The sequence below is a fragment of the Phoxinus phoxinus genome (assembly GCF_949152265.1).
Source record: "Phoxinus phoxinus genome assembly, chromosome: 12".
NCBI lineage: Eukaryota > Metazoa > Chordata > Actinopteri > Cypriniformes > Leuciscidae > Phoxinus > Phoxinus phoxinus.
This window is the reverse complement of record NC_136887.1, coordinates 35,995,522-36,002,543: the sequence shown is the minus strand read 5'-3', so window position 1 is coordinate 36,002,543 and position 7,022 is coordinate 35,995,522. Positions and strand designations below refer to the sequence as shown.

Here is a 7,022-nt window from a genome sequence, read left to right as displayed (position 1 = left end):
AGCCAATCAGATCACAGGACCAAAGCTCACAAACAGCGGTGTTGACGAGTCCAGCCAATCAGATCACAGGACCAGAGCTCACAAACAGCGGTGTTGACGAGTCCAGCCAATCAGATCACAGGACCAGAGCTCACAAACAGCGGTGTTGACGAGTCCAGCCAATCAGATCACAGGACCAGAGCTCACAAACAGCGGTGTTGACGAGTCCAGCCAATCAGATCACAGGACCAAAGCTCACAAACAGCGGTGTTGACGAGTCCAGCCAATCAGATCACAGGACCAGAGCTCACAAACAGCGGTGTTGACGAGTCCAGCCAATCAGATCACAGGACCAGAGCTCACAAACAGCGGTGTTGACGAGTCCAGCCAATCAGATAACAGGACCAGAGCTCACAAACAGCGGTGTTGACGAGTCCAGCCAATCAGATCACAGGACCAGAGCTCACAAACAGCGGTGTTGACGAGTCCAGCCAATCAGATCACAGGACCAGAGCTCACAAACAGCGGTGTTGACGAGTCCAGCCAATCAGATCACAGGACCAGAGCTCACAAACAGCGGTGTTGACGACTCCAGCCAATCAGATCACAGGACCAGAACTCACAAACAGCGGTGCTGACGAGTCCAGCCAATCAGATAACAGGACTAGAGCTCACAAACAGCGGTGTTGACGACTCCAGCCAATCAGATCACAGGACCAGAACTCAAAAACAGCGGTGTTGACGAGTCCAGCCAATCAGATCACAGGACCAGAGCTCACAAACAGCGGTGTTGACGAGTCCAGCCAATCAGATCACAGGACCAGAGCTCAACATCAGACAGTTATGAGCAGAGCTGGTGTTATGGCTTTAATGCGAACACAAATATATCCCGTTCACTGATGAACACATTATTTCTGAATGCTCTCTCTGGCCGTCCAGTGTTTTGATGTTTTCTCTTTTTTAAAACATTTAAAACATTCGGTTTTATCGTTCTTCAAACATTATGGGAACGTTACTCTTGAATGTTCTGAAGCAACATCTTAACAACGTTAGACAAACGTCCAAACACTACTGCTAATGTTTCTGTGCAGATGTAGAGGACATGATGCTGCCGGAGGAGCTCGATCATAACCCGGAGTATCAGGCCTGGGCGATCCATAACTATAATATTAATGAGCCTACAAATTATGTTTTGAGATATCTTGTAATTATTGTGCTGAGTGGACTGGGTTATTGGAGAAGAAAACTAATGGATGTTGATGTAAAAATATGTATGATTTTTTTTTATTCGTTTTTATTTTTGTATTTATACATTTTAATTTTAGTAAAAGTTTTTGTAACTTTTATTAGTTAGTTAAAAAAAAGTCTAAATAGGTTTTATTAATTTATTACATTTTAATTCAGTTTTAGTTTGAGTACATTAACTTAAACTAACTGAGAACCAGAGATTTTACTTAATTTTTTTATTTTAATGTTCACATCATCTAGTTAACCGTAACACTGATAACATAACAGTCATAAATGAATGCATTAATAAACAGTGACAGGACCAGCACACGTCACTCTTCTTCATCCTTTACTTTAAAACATTCACAGAATCTGATTAGAAATTATTTACTAATACCGGTAAGTAACACACTGGATTAAAATGTGACATTTAGAAGTTAAAAGACTGAATTAGCATTTATTTGTTAAAGATACTCTAATAATCTTTGTTGCATTCACAATATCAGGACATTTTTTTTTTGTGTGTTTAATAATCATAATAATTTGTACTAATCTCTAATCTTTAGTGATATGGTAATCTTAACATGTCCACCAACATTTATGAGGAAACTCGTCATTAAAACTGCATTTAGTTTGACATGTTTTACCAGCAAAGAGTGTGTGAGAGAACAGGCCAGAGTCACTCTAACTGAATGATTAACTCACACACACACACACACACACACACACACACACACACACACACACACACACACACACACACACTCTCTCTCTCTCTCTCTCTCACACACACACACACACACAAACACACACACACACTCTCTCTCTCTCTCACACACACACACACACACACACACACACACACACACACACACACACACACACACACACACACTGAAGAGCACAAACCTCCCGAACGGCTCGTCTGGATCTTCAGCGTGGAGTGAATGAGCAGCAGATCTCACTCGCTCAAAAACACACCTCTCTCTCTCTCTGTGTGTGTGTGTGAGTGTGTGTGTGTTTACCTCTCAGGACGAAGTCCAACAAAAGCAGCAGTAAACTGGTCATGTTACGCGTCCCGTTGTGATCTCAGTGATTCTCCGAACCCTCTTCCCCTCAATCCTCAGATCATCTTCCTGACCGTATCCAACTCTACCTGCACTGCCATAATGTGTGTTTCTATTCAGTGTTTCTGTCTTGTTTTCCAGTGCAAATATCGAAACATTCTTACATCATTTATTGATGTACATGTAAATTAATTGATGTAAATGTACATTCTTACATTTACTGGAGAAGAAGCAGAATAACGTCTCCGAGGAACGGAGTGAACCGTCACTGAATGAGGAAATGGGGGTTTCGCCTAGAAGCCAATCACCTTCGAGTTCTAGAGCGAGCCAATGGCATGGGTCTGCGGAATTTGCATAGCGTAACTCCGCCCGACCGCGTGGGTATAAAAGGGGGACGCCGGGAATCTCGCATCATGTTTCCACTGAGGAGCCAAGACTGACCTCCAGGCCGGTCCAGCGGTGTGGCAGAGGGACGTTCCTCAGGGAACGAGGGTCACACACATAACCCAGGCGTTCCCTTTCGTTCAGTCACTACGAGTCACGCCACAGCGGCTGTCTTCCAGTGCCCTGCGCAAGACTGAGCTCCCTGTCCTGAAACCAGCACGGACGAAGGGCTAGGCTTAACGCAAGAATACCACGGTGCACTGGGGGGCATATCCCAGGTGGAGTAACACAGCGCCTAGTGCTCGGAGGAGGCATGTGACCCGAGAGCGGGATGCAGGGGGGAACGTTTCAACCTCGAGATGGTTAGTGGGTCTTGCCGAGGAACAACACGTGCTCGGAGGAGGCTTACCGCGGAGTACACATGTGGGCGTCGCCAACGGGGGAATCATGCACTGGAGCACCTAGCCAATCACGAGGGCTGAGCAACCGGGCACACTGGGGGAGACGCATACGGCCTGTGCATCTGTGCCGACGGTCCCCTCGGTCAGGGAATAAAACAAGCGACGATGGGAAGAGTCTAGGGAGGCAAACAGATCTACCTGTGCTTCGCCGAACCGTTCCCAAATCAGCTGAACCGACTGGGGGTGGAGTCTCCACTCTCCGGGAAGTGTCTGAGAGCTCGTCGGCTGCACGGTTCGGCTCTCCCGGGATGGGAATGGCTCGAAGCGACCTCAGATGCTCCTGACTCCACAGGAGGAGACGGTGGGCGAGTTGCGACATATGGCGGGAGCGTAGACCACCTTGTCGGTTGATGCACGCTTCTGTGGCCGTGTTGTCTGAACGGACTAGTACGCATCGGTCCTTGAGCAACGCCGGAAAGCGGAGCAGAGCCGAACGTGCTGCCAGCGACTCGAGGCGACGGACCTGCCAGACGCTTGATGTGAAAATTTTTTAATTCCTGATATTAACAATGATGTCATCAGTCACAGAAATCACATTCTTGATATCAACTAGTAAAAACTATAATTCTAGTAATTGTATTCTCACCATAGGCTGATGTCTTACTGCACACGTCAGAAATACAATACTCAGAAAATAATCATCAATATATCAATAATTACATGGTTACTAGTGCAAATGTGAACTATCAAGAATTTAGATATCAAGAACTAAATGCTCACTAGTTGAAATGTTAATTATTGATATCTGTAAATGTATTTCTTTCAACATATTACATTTTTTATTTATGATATCAATAATTAATTAGGAGAGTAATTTCAGAAATTTCAGAAATCTAAAATGGCTTTTTTACTAGTAATAATCGTATTAATGATATCAAGAGCAGACATTTGCACTAGTAACCCTGTTATGATTTATACACTCCCAGATATGCAGAATTGTGGGTAATGTGAGGTCCTGGCGTCAGCGGAGGGTTTATGGTGACGAGATATGGTGAGTCTCGGAGATAAGGAGCTGTGTGTGGGTCAGTGCTGAGCAGCCGTGGGGAAGGCCGTCCACCGGGACCGTGCGCGCGCCACACACACCAGGACACCAGTAACTCCGCAGCGCACTCTATTACTATTCATGAGAATACATATGAACCGCTATATATTCCTCATTTTATTAAACTCTCACACTCGGACACAACCCGAACATAAGCCGAACGTGAATCTGCATCTGCAAACCTTTCAATAACTAATAATAAATATTTTTCAGCCAATCAGACGGGCCGACTCATCAGCCAATAGCAGTGCGAGTTTAAGATTGGAGCGGCGGCATGTGTTTAATAGAGAGAGTTATCTAATCTCCAGATCACAGCGCAATCGCATGATTACCGGCTCTATAACACACACACACACACACACACACACACACTTCAGTCAGCGCCAGCGGTTTATCTCAATAAACCCCATACACACACACACACATCCACACACACACACACACACACACGTTCACACACACACACACACACACACACACACACACACACACACACACACACGTTCACACACACACACACACACACACTTCAGTCAGTGGTTTATCTCAATAAACCCCATACACACACACATCCACAACGCTGAACACACACACACACGTTCACACACACACACACACACACACACACACACACACACACACACACTCTCTCTCTCTCTCTCACACACACACACACACACTAACACACACACACACACACACACACACTGAGTTATGAAAACATTATTTCTGAACGTTCTCTAGATAGAATATCCAGTTCTTTAAACATGTTATAATGTGTTTATATGAAGGTTATTGTGTCATTCTTCAAACATTATGAGAATGTTACTTTTGAACGTTCTCTGAATGTTTTATAAACGTTACATGAACAATGTATAAATAATGTTAGTGCTGTGCAACAATTATTGCGATTAATCACATCCGATAAAAGTTTGTGTTTACATAATATATGTGTGTACTGTATGATTATTTTGTATATATATATATAAATACACACTCATGCATGTAAAGAAATATTTGCATGCATATACCGTATTTATACATAATTTATATTAAGTATTTTATACATAAAAAACACTTTTTTTCTTAAATATATACATGCATATGTGTGTGTTATAAATACTAAATAATCATACACAGTACACACACACACACACATTATGTAAACACAAACTTGTATTTATTTTTCCGATTAATCGTTGCCCAGCACTCGTGATAACATTAAGAACATTATTAACGACCAGATAACATTGAACAAACATTATATTAATGTTACAGGAAGAACGTTTCAGAACGCAGAGAGAACATTAATCAGTATATACTGTACTGTATAATAATGAGTACATATTGTATTATGTAATAATAATAATGAGTACACACTGTACTGTGTAAAGCAGGAACACTGCACCAGATTACTGCTAATATCCTGTGCCAAACACTCACTGCAATGAGCCATAAACACACATGATGTTTATGAAGCCAATATCTACAGCATGAGTGTCAGAGGTCTTTATCACACACACACACACACACACACACACTTTATGGTTTTCATAATATCACTCCTACTACTGACTGACTCGATCTCAGTTTCTTATTTACTGTAAACATCAGAAACTCACCGTTACCCGTCAGCCTCTCTCCGTGTGTGTGTGTGTGTGTGTGTGTGTGTGTGTGTGTGAGAGTAAATCTGCTCTGTCTGTCTCTCACATGAGTCTCATTACTGTAATTCACTTCATATTGTTAGTGTATCTCCACTTCCTCACAGTTTACAAACTACAGACCCAATCCTCCAGGGTGGACATCTGGGATAAACACGCTCCGAAGAAACATGTAAACAAACAAACCTCATGAAAATATGGAATATTGTTCTATTCTATATCTTTAGGTTACTATTATACAATTCAAGTCAATGATGTTCTTCCTCAGAGTTTCTGTCTCGCTTTCCAGCACCAATATCTAAACATTCTTACATCAAGACACATTTACTGGAGAAGAAGCAGAATAACTGAAGATATTAAGACTTGTTTAATAAAAAACAGATTAAAATGAAGTGAGTATGTGCTTAAAACAAGAACACATATCGCCCAATGGGGTACATTATACATTTTTCTTTAAACAAGACTTTAATATCTTGTAATTTTACTTCTTCTCCAGTAAATTAATCTTGATGTAAGAATGTCTAGATATTAGTGCTGGAAAACGAGACAGATGCTATTTTTTTCCATATATACTTTTAGTAAATGATTTAGCCCAGAGGTACTGATTAACGGTCCCGCACGCGTGTAATGGCGGCCTCTGCTGGCCTGCAGGAGAAACGCTGAAATCTGACACGACGGCACACATTTCTGCTGACACTTCAGTTCTTCCTCAGATCAAGTCACTAATGAAGGAACAAAAACCGAGTCTTACCTTTGAAAACCCTCACAGCTCCACCACGGCGTCTTGTAAAGAGCATCTTGGTCGTTTTTTACTTACTATTAGCTTTGAGCTTGTAAACGACATGTTTGCTAGACTCAGTGTTCTACTGGTGTAGTTTAACCAGTTCCGTGTCACCACACAGCCACAGCGCTGCTACTTATGACCAGTTCCCGATCCTGTAATGACGCCTGTCAGTTTAAACAACTATTAAATGCTAATTATTCGGTGTTTTGACGCGCTCGAGACCGTCATGCGCTCACTTTCCCGCCCTTTAGTTCCGCGGCAGGTGGTCACGCTCACGCTGACGTCACCCACTGTGCTGGAATAATTATTATTAATAATAATAAATAGTGTTAAATAAAAACGATCTGCCAATTGGATGAGAAAGAAATCGCTTTCATTTAGAATTGCATTTTCCTGACCCAATAGGCAGATATTTCT

The 7,022-nt window shown here is 42.4% G+C and overlaps 1 protein-coding gene across 4 annotated transcripts in view; it reads right to left on the bottom strand.

The window, feature by feature from the left end:
* slc2a9l2 (solute carrier family 2 member 9, like 2) overlaps positions 1–6,899 on the bottom strand; it is a 53,417-nt gene extending 46,518 nt beyond the window's left edge. Inside the window, exon 1 of one of the 4 annotated variants that reach the window (XM_079630237.1) lies at positions 6,573–6,899. The gene's annotated coding sequence lies outside the window, so the exon portion shown is untranslated. Of the gene's footprint in view, positions 1–2,115; positions 2,202–6,572 lie in introns of those variants that run through there. The other 3 variants (XM_079630239.1, XM_079630238.1, XM_079630236.1) reach the window with 3 other exon arrangements.
* Positions 6,900–7,022: the final 123 nt, after the last annotated feature.